This window comes from Pteropus alecto, unplaced genomic scaffold (assembly GCF_000325575.1).
Source record: "Pteropus alecto unplaced genomic scaffold, ASM32557v1 scaffold20, whole genome shotgun sequence".
Taxonomy (NCBI): Eukaryota; Metazoa; Chordata; class Mammalia; order Chiroptera; family Pteropodidae; genus Pteropus; species Pteropus alecto.
The window spans coordinates 34,139,566-34,156,448 of NW_006436298.1; the positions used below are offsets into that span (position 1 = coordinate 34,139,566).

Below are 16,883 nucleotides of genomic sequence, written 5' to 3' on the forward strand. Positions count from 1 at the left end.
AAGCAGGGAGAGAAACAGAGGAAATAAAGAAAGAAGTAATACAAATAACAAGCAGTATGGAATATGACGATATACCCTCAGTTTGGGGTAATGAAGAGGCTGGGGGAAGAGGGGTGAATTGCAAACAGATTACAATCTTTTTTAGATAGGTTTGTTATGTAGTGGTATGGCAAAGCAATTGTGAAATGACTTTGGATGTAAAATAGGAATAAGCAAATGAATAAATATGTTGTCTAAAAAAATATCCCTGAGCAAGCGTTCTCAGTGAGGAAGAAGGGACATACAAATAATGGGAAGGGATTAGAATGGGAGATAACAGTGATTACTTATATTTCTAAGATGTATATATGCACATATTGGTTATCTATTGCTGCATAACAAAGTATCCTAAAATTTAGTAGCTTAAGACAACAAGCATTTATCTCAGTTTCTGTGGGTTAGGAATCCCAAGTGATACACTCTAAGAACACAACATCACTGTTCTATGCAGACAGTGCTCTAGCTGAGAAAGCAAAACCTTAATCTAATTAAGAGGAAACAGCAAACACAAAAGGAGGAACTTCCTATTTTTCAAAAAAAAAAAAAAAGGAAAAAGAAAAGAAAGTATCTAGAGGAGCAATATCCTTTTAAGATGTCAATGTCATAAAGGAGAGAAAAAGCTGTGGAGATACTTCAGATTAGAAGAGCCTATGGAGGCATAAAAATTACATGCAATTACCTAGTCCTACACTCAATCCTGCACCGAAGGAGGAAAAACTGTTCTAGGTCAGCTGGCAAAATTGGAATATGGCCAATAGCTTACATAGAAGTATTGTAGTGGAAAAAAATTGGTCTCTTCTGTTGACCAGAGATTGGTTTGAAAGCTAGCTTTGCCACTCTTAAATGTATGATTTGTGTTGTTTCCTTGTCTGAAAATGGGGTTAACAAAACCTATCTCGTGTAGTTATAAAGATGACTCAGGCAAAGTTAAGTGCCTGATGCAAAGTAGGCAATCAATAAATGCCCTGTCTTCTACAGTAGGTTCAGTAACCTAGTTTTGTGTGTGTGTGTGTGTGTGTGTGTGTGTGTGTGTGTGTGTGTGTGTAGAAAACAAAATGTGATCACTACAAATGATCTCTTTACTCTAACGGTATGGAAAATTTAAATAATTTCTCTAAGCGTATATTTTACCGCCATGGGGTAATTAAGGCTATTGCTACAAGTGGTCTGATTTTTTCAGCTACTTTAATGATTGATGTTGGCACAATCAATTAGATTGGCTATATAGTCCTGCTGTTTGATAATTAACTGCCAAAATCCAGTTTTTATTATTTTCAGAGTGTTAGATGCCTACTGAATACAAAATAAGAAATAACACCAATCCAGCAAGGTGGTTGTCTTAATACCAAGACTGTCTTTTCTTATGTCCTATGGCTTCTATTTAGGACATTCTATCAAGGGCATTCTTCAGAAATAAAGTAATATTTCAATAAATATAGGATTGGATTAGAATTTGAACAAATACATTTTTAAATTGATTCCTGGGAATTCTTAGAGTAATGCGACTAATATTGAAAGAAACTGTATAATTCCCTACCACAATTTTTACCTTTTTAGTAGTCTTTTAGTAATTTGCCTTTTTAGTAACAAAGGCAGCTCACTAAGAACATGAACAGTTACTAAGAATCAGCACATAGTCCAAAACAAAATAAAACAGGATCTCTGGAGTTTTCACATAATTGCACCCCATATATTGACTCTCTCGTGTAGATCCTTTAAAGCTGGATAATATCACTCTGTCCACCTATGGTACTTCTGACTATTCTAGTCTGCAAGGTATCTCAGGATTACTCAAAATGACAGAAATTCATTGGCATATTTAAAATACTTATCTTTTTATTTTGGAAATAATATGTTTACTTAGTTCAACATTCAAAAAGTACAAAATACCATATGGTGAAAAGTTCTTCTTGAATCTTTGTTCCCAAGCTACCCACTTCCCCTCTTTGGGCAATAAATGATAATGAGTTTCTGGTGTATTTTTTTCAGGCATATTTGGTATATATACAAGCAAATATTAATATATACTGTCCTCCTGTTGTGTATATGATAGCATATTATACACTGTCCTGCACCCCATTTTATTTTTTACCCTCAATAGATCTTGGAGACCCTTCTGTATTAGCTCATAAAAACATTGTCATTCTTTTCTAGGGTTAAGATATTTTATTGTATGACTATACTATTATTTAACCAGTCTATTCCTGATAGACATTTAGGTTGTTTTCTATCTTTTGCTTTTCCAAATGATGCTGTCATAAATATCCTTGTATGTGTCAGTTTGCACATGCTTGAACATATCTGTAGGTTAAATATTTAGAAGTAGAATTGTTGTATCAAAAAATCCATTTGTAAATGTTATAGATACCATCAAATTATCCTTCATAAAAATGATACCAATTTGCATTCTTCTATAATATAGAAGTGTGTCTGTCATCTTGATCTTGCCACATAGTGTTATCAACATTTTTGACCTTTGACAAACTAGTAAAAAAAAAGTGTTGTTTCAATAAAGTTTTATTTTAATTTCTCTTATTATAAATGATATTTAACATTATCTTTATTATGTAAGATCCATTTGTCTTTCTTTTTTCTATAAACTATAAAGTTGACTCTTGAACAACTTGCAGATTAGGGGCCCTGACTTCACATGGTGGACTTTTAACTTTTAACTCAGTCTGGCCCTTTGCATCTGCAGATTCAACCAATCATAGATGGAAAACAGTATTTTAGATCCTCGGTTGGGAATCTGCAGGTGGGAATGCAAAAATACTATTTTTGATTCACCGTAGTTGAATCCTGGGATGCTAAACCTGCAGGTAGAAGGGCTGTCTGTATTTATTGAAAAGAATCCACCTATAAGTGGCCCCATGCTGTTCAAACCCGTGTTGTTCGTCAGTTGTAAGTTCATATCCTTTGCACATTTTTTTGTCCTTGGGTTGTAGATTTTTCCTTTTATTTTAAAAGGTTTATATGTAATTAGTAAAATTAACCCTTGGTCTAAGATATGAACTGAGAATATTTTTTTCCAAGTGTATTATTGTAGGGGATTTATTTATAGTACCTATTTTTAAAAAAACATTTTATTGAGATATAGCATAGACACAAAACATACTTAAATTGATAATTGTTTTTTACAAAATAAAGACATATAACCACCTTCCAATTCACAAAATATTTTTTTAGCATTCATGGACATGTTAATTTTAAGTAGTGTAAAAATACATCTTTACATCTTTCAAACAGATAAATCATTTTGAATGAATTAAGGACAATAGGCATTAACATTTAAATTTTCATTATTTATATAGTGGAATTTGGATAGTGATATAAAAAAGTTGTGTTTTGTAGAATAGCAGAAAATTGTAAGATATAATGATTTTTTTTCCAGCTAAGCTACATATTTTAACACCAGCTTATTCATTGTCTTCTCTGATGAAGTAAAACATACCCTACAGTAAGTGCTATGAAGGGAGACTTGAAGAATGTTAATTTTAGATAGGCCCCAAAATGGTGATTTACCACTCTGTACCTGGAACAAAGATCTAGCGATGTTCTACTTTACTCAAATTTGGTATTAATTATTTTAGGGTTTCTGATGTGTTTTAAATAATATGGAAGTTTTTCTCATTTGGGTGTATGATTCATTCAAATGCTCATTTCCTCTAAGTACTCGAAATGTACGAAATGGCTGTCCATTGAAACAGCTCAGAAGTTGATCACTGAGAGCCTGTGGCAGCAACACTCAAGCAAATAATTTCAAAACTGAATACATAGCACCAAAAAGGCCTCTTTTAAATATCTTGATTTTAAAAGGCATGCATAAAGTTTGACCCTGGACCATAACTAATAGCTATTAAGAATGATAACAGAAGAACTCTTCTTTGATAAATACAATTCAGCCATAATCTCAGATTGGTACAATTATGTTTTGTCTTCCTGTTTTAACTTCATTTTTAATAAGAAATCTTCACACCCAACCTGGATCTTAGGAATACCCAAATTTATAGTAGCTTGGTAGCCCATGAAAATCACAAATGAGGAACAGAAAAGCTCCAAAGTCAAGCAATCTTGGTAAGCTGTAGAAGTACAGTGTGTTCCGGCCTAAATTTGATGAGTTCTGATTTGGGCCTTTGGCTGAACCATTGGGGAATCATAAAGAAAATGTATTAATATAGTAAATTTAGAGGGTTTTTATTTTCGGTCTGGTTTATACAGCAAAGACACCAAAGACTTTTTCTTGCATTATTTTAAACTGTCATTATGAGTGATGTCTTTTGTGTAATAGACTACTGTGAAAATATGATGAAATCAGAAAATCAAGGATAGAGAGATTGAGAGAATAGCTAGAAGCCACTAAGTCTGTGAGAATTTCTACTGATAAGGAAAGTTCTCTGTCTGCTGTGAGAATTTCACCTCTTCCTTTTTGTAAGAAGTGGAATGTGAAATAGCAGGAGCCGGAAATCGTCTGTTCAACCCCCAGACACGAATAGAATTTCCTCATGGCTGATATTCAAATATGTGCTCTGTATGAGTGCTCTGTAGAGCTTGGAGCATCTTGTAAACCTCAGTAGGAATATAGCACACATCGGCTTTTTGAGACTAGTGCAGTATACCGAAATGCCCAACTCATCTCTTTTTGTCAAAATTGATCAAGGGCTAAGTCTCAGCAAAATACAAAAGCAGATAATGCTTTGTATCCCTATCTTCCTTTCTTGCACTGTTTCTCACGCTGCTATCATTCACAACCCAGTTGAAAACATCGAGGATCCTTGGCCCACTTCTGCTAAAACAGCTGCTCTTGGCTCCACCAGAAAGAGGCAATAGGGTGAAAAAAATAGTGAATGCTTCTGTATGTCTTCTATCTCAATGTTACAGGCACTAACTACATTATCGAGTTATGCAAGTTGGAAACCGGGGAGTAATCTTCATTATCTCCTCATGTAATCTATGACAAATACCATTAGTCTCTCTTGGGCAATTGATTAAGTCTCCTAATTGATCTACCCACATTCATTCTGGCTCCCTTACAATTTTTTTTGAAATTACAGCCAGAAAAATCTTTTTAAAAAACTTATCTGATCGTATTAGATTGGTTCTTCCTCTACCTAGCTCTTCGGTCTCATTTCACACCAAAATTACCTGACTCTATCAGTCATGCTCCCAGCAAGAATTATGTAGTATAATCAAGTTGGATAATTTGAGGAGAGCTTAATAAAGATATGGGCAGTGTTAGTGGTCTATAGGGCTAATGGTAATGAGGCACCAGTACCACATGACGGGCAAGAGGGAGAAGAATTACCCGTTGAACCCCGATAGAGTAACAATCTTCCTGATCTGCTGTGTGTAGTTCTAGAACAAGACTTCCCAGGTTTACACAGAGTTCCTTTTTCACGGGCCATAACCAAGAATTATTCTTGCTTATACTGTCATCACTAAAACCTTCTTTACTGGACATATCTGTGTTCACTAGCATACCTGTGTTAGTCAACCCAATTCAGAAATGTTCTCTCTCATTAAATTGGGTCTAACTAATTTAGAGATTGTCCCCATTCCCACCCCCCCTTTTTTTTTACCATTCTACTAATTGCCTTTGAAAGATTTCACTCTGTTTTTATCCTAATGAATGAAAAAGTCTGTTAGTTCTCCACACTTATTATGCATGTGTTGTTACTCTATTTAAAAATTATAAAAAAATATGTAAACAAAAATGATCATAAAATACATCTCTAAAAAAAAATCCAGTGGTTTTTCTTTTTTCTTTTTTTTACCATGGATGAGGAATTATCCATTTTATTTGATTTTGTAAATTTATACCATTGAATATTTCAAGGAACATTTCTCCCATAAATAAAACCCTTCCATGCCCTTCACCTCAGATGCTTCCTCCTCAGACCCTCTATGAGTGGTGAACAACTCCACAATAGACTCGCTGCCCCAGGTGGAGATCATGGGAGTCCAACTGGAAGCCTCTGTCTTCCCAACAGGCTAATTGGGCCCATCTGGCAGTTGTTTTATAAATATCTATCAGCCATTTAAATTTGTGAAATTACTGTTTGCACTGATGACAATATTCTAAATATCTTAATATTTAAAATATTTAGGAAATATTTTTGAGACTTTTACATCTAGAAATTTGACAGATTAAATATTCTGAAAAACTCTCTTGCTACAGACAACTAAAAATTCTGCATAAGGTAAAATAAACATCTTTTAAAATTCATAGATGAGCTCACAGTAAAATAATGAAAATACACAAGTGTCAAAAATGAAGAGAGAAATATAAAACCTGAGGGGTGATGATGCCCTCAGCTGCCCTGGGACATCTCATATGCCAAGTCATGAGGAATCTAGAGGCTAAGAGGTTTAATGACTGTTAACAGGACCTGAGACTAGGCATAGGACCCTCACCAGGTGGAACTGACACCCTCGCATAAAGCTCAGATCTTCAAAAGTCAGTCATTCTCTTCTTCTTTCAAGAAGAGAATGCTATATAAAGTTTTTTTTTTTTTAAAAAAAACCATATATTAGATATTTTGGAGAGATACAAAATATAAATACAAATTCTGGCTAAGAGAGGAGGAAAGGACAGAGAGTGAAGGAGGTGAATACAGTAGAGGAAGGGCATGCATAGGGCTTCTGGTATATTTGCAATGTTTTACTTCTTGAAGTATGCCCAACTCAGTTTGTTATATTGCTTTTTGTATTTATGAAATATTTTAGAAAAAAAAACATAAAGAAAAAAATGAAGTTACAGAATAGCAAGTATAGTATGTATGTGTGTGTGTGTGTGTATAGATATATATATACATATATATATGTATGCCAAGTATGTGTGTAGAACTTTTAGCAGGATGTACACTTAAATATAAATTGAGGCAAATTGCAGAAGAATTCATACAGTTAGATAACACATGTGATTTAAAACATGCAACACAATACTATTGGTGCTTAAAGATATCTGGTCCAATACCTTGAGAGTGACCACCTCTCCCAGAACTGCCTCTTTAATTTTTTCTAATACAGTGATTTATTTTTGTCAATAGTATTTGTTGAGTTCCCACTATGTCCCAGGCCCCATTCTAGTTGCTGGAACTATAGCAATGATTAAAATAGACAGAAACCATATTCTAGTGCACATCAGCTTCAGATAATCTCAAGAAAGTCTGTACTCTGCAGAAAAATTGCTGGATATTTTCTCTTATTTGTTGTTAGTTGGGTTGTAGAGGGTGCTGGAAAGTTCTTTGGGATTTATTTCTGAGAATACAGTGTATCCTTGAATAAACCTAGAAATTGTGATCAGATCCTGTATCAGCATCTGATAAAATGTAGCTATAATTACTACATCACATACTATTTGGGTAAACTCATCAGATAGGCCTGGAGGAAAATTTGGTTGAAATTAAACTGAATATTTTAATAGTATTTTTCATTTATGGGTTGTGCTGAAGGGATATTCTTTTTTTTCTTTTTTTTTAGGCGAGGCAACCCTTGGTTGACCTCACAGATTGCAAGGACCTTGTCAGCTTACAATCCCTTATTATTTAATTTTTACACCTACAACACCTGGTCTTTCTAGGTGATCTCCCATCTAAGTACTAACCAGGCCCGACCCTGCTTAGCTTCCGAGATCAGATGGGATTGAGCTTGTTCAGGGTAGCATGGCCATAGACTAGGATATTCTTGATATTATTATGGTTTAGATTGGCTGTCCTAAAAAATAGACAGGAATCTGCTTCTGAACCTGAGATGCCATCATTTATTACCCTCACTCCCAAGTATTGATTATGATTTATTTGCATATTAGATCACTGAGTGATTACAATCATCTTTTTCAAGGGAGTAGAGAGTCACATCTTCTTTGAAGAATGAAAGTTGATCTTTCCGCTTGTCATGTCATCTATTGTCACATAATAAACCACCCAAAATGTAATGCCTTGAAACAATAGTCATTTCATTAAGCTCAAAATCCATGGGTTAGGAATTTGGGCAGGGCTCAGCTGGCAATTCTTCTGTCCCATGGGGCATTGATTAGGGTAGCTCAGTTCACATCAGCTGGTACTGTTGAGATTTAGAGGGTCCAAAAAGTATTCACTCATAAGTCTGCTGCCTTATTTGTGTCAACTGATCTCTGGACTCAGCCGGGCCCCTCTCTCTTTTCTAGTTTCAGAGCTTCTTCATATGTTTACTCCACAGGGTAATTGAACTTACATGGTGGCTAAGGGCTCTAAGAGAGTGTGTTCTCAAAAGTAGAAAGTGTCTCTTATGGACTGGACCCAGATATCAGTACAGCATCACTCCCAGGGTATTCTATCTGCCAAAGCAGTCGCAGAGCACACTCAGATTCAAGGAGAGTGGACATATACTCCCAAATATATACCAAGGAGGAGGGTCAATAAATTCATGACCAGTTTTAATCCATTGTACCATCCTTTTCCACTGTTAACTAGTGAACCTGGGTGAGGATCACTGGTATTCATTGTCAGGCTGTCATACATAGGCTCAGCCTCCTGCCATAATCAGAACCCAATCAGAGCAGAATAGGACAGAAGGTGAGTAGAATATCAAATTGTCTCTTTAGGTGCCTTTAATCAGATGAAAATGAGATAATATAATTTGGGGCAGGAGATCGGCCTAATAGCTGAAACAATTACTCAGCAATTTGGAGCCAGAATGTCATTCTTTGATTCATTCATTTTATTCCATTTAATAAATACAGTCATTCCTTGGTATCTGTGGGAGATTGGTTCCTAGAACCCCCTGACCCCTTCCTTTTAGCGGATATAAAAGTCTAAGGATTCTCAAGTCCCTTATGTAAAATAAAATGGTGTATTTGCATACAACCTACATACATCATCCTATATACTTTAACTTATTTTTAGAGTACTTATAATACCTAATGCAATGTAAATGTTATGGAAAGAATCGTTATGTTATATTCTTTAGGGAATGATGACAAGAAAAAAAGTCTGTACATGTTCAGTACGGCAGCAACCATTTTAGGCTTAACTACACAGTATGTGTCAACAACAACATAATGTTTAAAAAAATATATTTTCAATCTGAGGTTGGTCGGATCTGTGGGTGTGGAACCTGCAGATATAGAGGGCTGACTGTATTTATTGAGTGCCTACTTTGTGCCAGGATCAGAGGGAAGCACATTCTTGGAAGAGAAAGAAGAGCAAAATAGGAGGAACAGGGTGAAGGTAAGTGTGTCTGGAACCATGAATCATGGGAGAGGTGTAAGAAATGAAAATGGAGAGAAGCAGAAGTCAGAAAATTTAGGACCTCAAAAGCCATAGATAAGGAGTTTGGATTTTATTTGGAGTGCAAAAGGAAGCCAGTAAAGGCATAACTTGATTGATATTGTAAAAAGACCTCTCTGGCTCCTGGGGGTGGGGAGAATGGACTGTGAGAGCCCTGAAATGAAGGAGATCATGAATGGGGGCGTGGGGATGTGTATGTGTGCGCATGTGTGTGCGTGTATGTGTGTGCATGTGTGTGTGCATGTCCCAGTGAAAGCCAAAGGCCAGGTATTAGTGCTGGAGATGGAAACGATTGATTCAAGAGATATTTAGGAGGTAACCTTGATAGGGCTTGGTGATGGGTTGGAAGGGGTACAGAGGGAGAGGAAGGTCTCAAAGGGAAATACTAGGTTTCTGATAACAGAGATCCACTGTCATCTCACCCTGCTATGTCACCCAACCTATGACAGAATAATTAGATTGTTATTTTCACTCATTTCAGCTTGCTTTTTAGAGTGAGGCTTCTATATCACCATGTGGCTTCTATAAATGGTACCAGCAGTAAGCCCAGAAATGTTAAAAGACACTAAATATATTTTCAAAGTGCCTTTCAATTCACTAAGGGAAAAAAAGAGGGGAAGTGCCTTCCTAACCCTTTTACTGTCAGCATATTTAGCTGAGCCAAGTAACACAAGCTTTCCCAGTGTGAGTGTCTCAGTGCACCTTTGAAAAGTAGCTAACCTGATCATGAAAATAAAGTTGAGAGACTCAAGCTCTGTGGGAGATTCTGACTTGTTCCCCCAGCCTTCCACAGAAAGAACTCTGAGATACCTTACATCCCTGCCACAATGGTGCTCTTCCTCTTGATTTATTTTCTCAGATGAAGAGAGATTGAGCGATCACAGCTCCAGCTTTGTGCCATCATGAACAACCTTAATCAATCATAGCTTTAGACACTGGGCCAAACAAGATGCCAGAAGAACATCCGAGTGAGAATTATTTTCTTGGCAAACCTTTGCGAATCTTCAGATTGCAGTTTTTCATTCCAATCTAAGTGGAAAGTGAGTTTGGACACCAGGATAAAAAAGTAGTTTATCGTTGGAGGAGTTGTGGACAGGCATACCTTAAAGATGTAGCAATGGAGGGAAATAAATGTGCTCTATCAGCCAGATGTTACAGTCTCTGGCAAGGAAACACTGTAGGTTAAAATTTTCAGGCTCTGCTTGGCTTCACTGCTTAGTTGGTTTTTCATCTCCCTTCTGTAAAAATTTCCAGGCTCATGTGAGAAACTTGTACAAATAAATCAAAGGATCAGAATCAAATCATTTCGATATCCAAAACTGTGATCCTTACCTCTGAGAAATAAATTTTGCTGCAAGTGAACTGTTTCCCTGGCTCTTCACATTCCACAGTGTGCTATGCTCAACTTAGAGCAAGCTTTTTAGAATTATTTCTATTACCAGTCTTTAATTTACACAAATAAATAGAAATTTGTGGTCAGTGCCTTCTGTTCTATTTGTACCAGGCTAAAGGTTCTAAAGACTTATATGCACAGACTAAATATCTCCCTCTCAGGGCCATTGCATGGGATAGCTCCAGCGGACACCATTCACATTGTTTTTCCTTTGAGTCCCATTCGCTAGGCAGTGCCAAAGGATGTCTTTCATATGCCCTTTGGAGTTGTGCAAGGAGGCAACCTCTTTGTTCACCCACCCATGAACTAATGTCATGAACCTATGAAATGCCCTTTTCTCACTTGTGGTACCTAGGGTGCCTCCAGGCTATCTTGGGCTTACTTGGCCGCAGACTTTCCCCTTCACCCTGGTTGTGTAAACTGCTTATAACTTGGCTTTTGCTTTTGTTTCTTGAAAGTATTTTGTCCTAGTGGTACTAGGACCCTGCCCCAAGCCCTGCCTAGCACTTTTCATTTCCTTCTAAAGGACTAGACTCTGTCTTTTGTACCCACCCCTTAGGAACATTCTATTTCTTCCTTTCTCTTGGAGTGGATTAGGTACTGAGGCAGAAATATTGTCCACAATCTTACCCACCTGAGCTTACCCCAAACGGCTGAGAATTCCTCAACCTAATGCATACCCACAAGAGTTTCCTTAGTCTACCCCAACCCTTGGCTAGAGTCTTGTCCCACCAAGTTAAGTTTGCCTCAGTCTACTCCAGAAATTTATTCGGAACTGATCCCTTAAAATATTGTGACTTGTCCTGCTGTGAAATCATGCTCAACCATGATCCTGCCATTTTGGTCTTATTCTCTTCTTGAAGGATCACTTTTGAGGGTCTAGTGAGCAATACAAGAGATGACGATATCCTATTATAAAATTGAATGCTTAAGTGTAGGCCAGGTTGTAAATCGCTTCAAGAGCCTCTGACAGCAAAGTTTTAAATTTTATTAATGAAACATGTCAATGAATACCACATTTTTTCTGTCTTTGTTATATGTAAAAAGCTCAAAATATTTGGAAGATCAATTCCCAAACATCAGATCCTCTTACATTGTGTTGGCCAGTGACATAAACCTTCTTATCCTGCTCTGTCATTCTAGCCTTTCCATCCAAGCCCCCCTATCTTTAGGAATTTAGACAAAAGGAGGAAGTTAGATAAAAGAGATGCAAGCCACAGGGTATCTTCAGTGGTTGTTTTTCTTTGTGCTGAGTAGGATGAGATCTGCCCTAACCTTCCTAAAGGGACTCATAAAGCTCTGGTCATAATGAATTTTATTCTGGGAAATAAACCAAAAATCAAAATTTAGATTTTTTCAGTGCTGTACTCCAGTGATCCAAAGAAAATAGTGAGTTGAATATTTGCAAATACTGTGATGGGACTTGGACCATTGTAATCTGCACACAGATTTAAGACACATGAAATCCCTGTACTCTGCAGTGGCTCCCCATGGGTGACATCACTTGTTATGAGGTTGAGAGGGAGTAGCTCAAAGAATGTAATGGAAAAATCCCAAATGCATACGTAATTGGTTATGAATGCCAGAAAGTTCACTGTGTTTATACCAGGAGGACTGACTGAATGTTTTAGGAATCAAGTGTCTTTTTTGCTGTTACCACAAAATTGTCTGTGGAAGATATTATTCCTCTTACTTATATACCCAGATCCTGTTGGTTAGGAACCCAGGCCAAAACATAGGGACCTTCATCCATTGCCTTTTTGGCAGGGATGGAAGGCGTGGTATCTAGGGACAAGGGGTAAAATCCCACTCCTTATCTCTAACAACCTCGCCCCACTTTCAGAATGAGAGGATTCAGGTAAATGGTCAAAACTGCTTCCTCAGTTTTTGCACAGTAGACACATGTACTGGGGCCACACGGCTTGGTGAAAAGAGCCCTTTTATTAAGAGCCCTTTTTTACACTGGACTCACTGGACTAGGCCTAAGGCCCTGACCATTACTGGCTGAGTGACCCTGGGTAAGTGCTTTAATCTCCCTGAATTTCAGTTTCCTCATATGCAAAAGTGGGGATAAAAATACCTATCTTATAAGAATTGTTGTGAGAATTGAAGATAATAAAAAGCTATTATTTTTATGTTTCTCACAGAAATTTATAGCCAATAATAGCTATTATAAGTATTTGCGATTATCTTATCATCTCCCTCTTCTATCACTTCCTCCTGAGAATTTCTTACAAATTCCCTAGTAACAACTGGGTACTGAGGAACATTCTAGTTCTTTCTTTCTCTTAGAGTGGATTAAGTACTAAGGCAGAAATATTGTACAAACTTACCCCAAACTGCTCAGAATTCAACCTAATGCACACCCACAAGAGTCTTCTTATTTAGAACCTGAGCAAGCAGAAGCTAGCTTGCTTGACTCATGTTTGCGGGGTTCCCTTTGCCATGCTCAAAGAGCCTCAGATACAGTCTGCAGCTCCACTTTACCAGTTAAAATCAGGTCACCCGCATGAAGCACAGCATCTGTTCATGGAAGGCTCGGTTAATGTTTGTGCTCTGAAGAGTAAAGGAATTAACATAATCATCACACTTTGCTTAGATATCAGAAATGATTACTTATTTCTAACTTTTAATAACTTTCGTACTATAATCATAACTTTACCTGTAACCATAGATTTTAAATTAATATACTTCTCAAGTGTGTAGAAATGTAACTTTTTTATGTCTCCATGTTGAATTCAACTGACTCAGGACCTCACCATGTCTCACTCACCTTTTCTTCAGATGATGGGAAAAATAATCTTGATTTTGCAGATGAAAGGTAATTTAGTCACATTCAGTTTAAAATTTAGCCTCTCAGTTAATTATATTCAGTTCAGGATTTAGAGTAACACAATTTAAAATTCATAGCCTTTCCTTCCATCCCTCTAGTGGTTTTGGGGTACAGAGGAACTTACAGACTGTTAAAGTGTTGGGGCAGCATGTGTGGTCTACAGGCTGGCCTCAGTTCTTCATCAGCCTCCACCGGCACTTTAGGATTTGGCCCCTGTAGCTCTACATCTGCTGCTGATGTATCTGGCCACACCTGGTTGGGGGACTTAGACAGAAATATCATGCAGATGTCTGTCATCCCTGCCAGAACTTCTGGTGACCAGGTCCATGTCTACTGCATCCTCTTCACTCTGGTATTTTTTAAAGTCCTCTGGCCTTTATGGTCCTTCTGAGTGCCGTACAGGAGAGACATGAACTTCTGGATGACCCGCATATTGTTTTCAGTCCCTCCCTCTGCCCAAACACAATGTTCCATCTACCCTGTGACAATTCCAACACACTGAGAGAAAGTGTCCTCTCATAGTTCCAGATGGGAAGCGGAGCAGAAACCTCCCCCATGTTCAGCCTATTCCCAAACCACCTGGGATCTTTTTAGTCTCACACTTCTTTTTTAGACTGAGGCCTAGAAAATGAGGGACATTGTTGGTTACCATTCTGAGAGCTCTTCCTCTTCCTTACTAAAAGAAACCCAATTTGTCCAGGATACCAGTGTCATTAGTACTAATATTCACCTTTCCAGACTTCTTTTCACTAGGGATGGACAATAAGATGTAAATGGAAAATATTGGGTAGGCTTCTTAAAAGCTATTGTTTTCATGACTTAAAAAAAAAGCTGATGTGCATCTTTTGCCTTTGTTTTTTATTTTTCTGCTTTCTTGCTGTTTGGAATGCATACATGATGTCAAGAGCTAGAGCAGTCATCTTGCAACCAGCAAGCCCCATACTAAGGCAATAGGAAGCTAAGAGGAGTCTGGACCATTGATGACTTGAGTACAGATCTGAACTACTTATCTTTAGACTCTTTGTTAGTAAATAAATCACTGTTTACTTATGCCACTGTGATCAGGTCACTTGTACATGCAGCTAAAGCAATAAAAATTGATTAACTTGGGTACCAAATTTATCTTAGTCTTGCTACCTCTAAATATATGTGGCCTCTCAACCTCTCTCTACATGCACCCCTCAGAAACCCTGGTACATCATTGCAGGGAAATAAAACTTCCCTGGATTCCTCAGTACTGCTGTAAAAAGCCTTAGCCTCTTGAGACACAGAAATGTAAACAGTATAGAGGGAGGAAATATTGGTTTTCACTTCTCTTGGACACATTTCACATACCATAAGGATTAGATCTGTAGCTGTTTGTTTCCCTAATGATGTAGATAATTGCTCTGATCCAAAAGGATAATAAAACTTCTCTTATCTCCTCCAAAGCCAAACATCCTGTGATAGGCCCCTAGGTTAGCTCCTAAGAATTTATACATAAGAAGAGGTGAAGCCTGGACCTCTCTAGGCTGGAACTCTAGGCTATCTGACTCCTGGAGAAATTTTATTTACAGTCCATATGGTTAGGGTTCTTCTCATCTCCATCTCAAGGCAACAAGTTTTTGTTTTCCTTCTCTTATTTTGGGATGGGAATAAAGGCAGCTGCTTCTCTCTTGTGTATAAACTGACAAAATCCATTATTCTCCACCACCCACTATTCAAGTTAAAAGATTCCATGGCTCTTATTGAGAAGCCTGCGGGACTAGGTGTGGTGAACCCATGCTGCAGTGTTATTCTGGTTGTTGATCTAGTTGTATCAATAAAGAACTCTTTTCTCTGGCCCAGATGCCTCATGTCTCAGCAGTATTCACATATAAAAAGTAGATAACTGTGCAAATGGCACAACACGTCCCAGTCCTTGACAAAACAATTGTATCTGTATATTTCCTACTTTGTGGTACATTTTATAACCACATTTTTTTTTTATTCCCCTCAATTCAGGCTCTTCTAAAAACTAAAAGCCCTCTTTGGTCTAAACAACCTGATTCTTTCACAATCCTGGATGAAACAGACTTTATGAACTTAACTTGGAAGTCTAAATGGGAACATTTAATCTTTTATCTTTGCTGTGTTCTTTCCTCACTCTGAAGAAGGCCTTTGGAGATGTAATGACACAGGAATAAAATATGTATTGTATAATATTTCAAAATATTCGCTTCTTGTACTGTTTTATATTAGCTGGCATGACATTAGCATGTTATATGGTGCTGTAACCTTTCACTATACTGTAAATTTAACCCATTGTGGGACCTCTTCAGGACCACAGTAGCAGTGCCTCTGCAGACTTCGTTCATCTGGTGCTGTGCCATTCCACTCTGTCTCTTGTCACGATATCCTTCTGGCATGGACATAGCAGTTTGCATCTTGGGGGTGGTACAATGTGTGTCCATCAACTGCTTATCTTCTTTTTTTCCTTTAAATCTGGTTGGTTAAATGGCCACAAATTCTATGATCCTTTTCTCATTGAGGAGTAAGATCTGTTTTCCTTCTCTCTGAATCTGTGTAGCATCTGTGATAGTGACTGATAGAATACAGCAGAAACAATGCTGCACTAGTTTCTGGACCTCTGCCCTAAGACATCAGCTCCTTCCACTTTATGGGAAACACTCTTGCAGCTCTGAGCCACCATGTAAGCAGTCCAGCTATCCTGAAGAAATGATCAGATGAGGAGGACAAGGAGCCCAGCCAAGCCTAGGCTTCTGACTCTCCTTGTCAAGGCATTGAGCATATGAAGGAATTCATCTTTAACCTTCCAGACCAGCTTACCCTTCAGCTGAATACCTGAGTGACCGTGGTTAGTGCTGAATGGAGCAGAATTGCCCAAATGAACACTCTCTGAATTCCTGTCCCCCAAAATTATAAGATACAATTAAATTGGCTGTTGTTTTAAGCTGCTAATTTTAGGGGGGGAGTTTATTACACAGCATTTAATAACTAAAACATTGTGATTCATTGCTGTCCTTCTTGGTCACTAGCATCTATTTTCCCCCCTCTTCAATCTAAGACAGCCTCATAGCATCTCCTACATTGATTTTACTCAAATGCTATTTATTATAATAATAGTGGTTCAAGAAACCATATAGAAAGTTAATTGTCAGACAAATTGCTTAATAGCCTAGAATGTGAACTGTGATCGTATTTGGATATTCTGAGGATCTAGGTCTGTCCTCTACTTGGATAGAATACAGCAGAAACAATGCTGCACTAGTTTCTGGACCTCTGCCCTAAGACATCAGCTCCTTCCACTTTATGGGAAACACTCTTGCAGCTCTGAGCCACCATGTAAGCAGTCCAGCTATCCTGAAGAAAT

At 37.6% G+C, this 16,883-nt stretch overlaps 1 pseudogene; it reads right to left on the bottom strand.

Annotated features, from left to right (window-relative positions):
- Window positions 1-7,593: 7,593 nt before the first annotated feature.
- LOC112480809 lies at window positions 7,594-7,712 on the bottom strand (annotated as a pseudogene).
- Window positions 7,713-16,883: the final 9,171 nt, after the last annotated feature.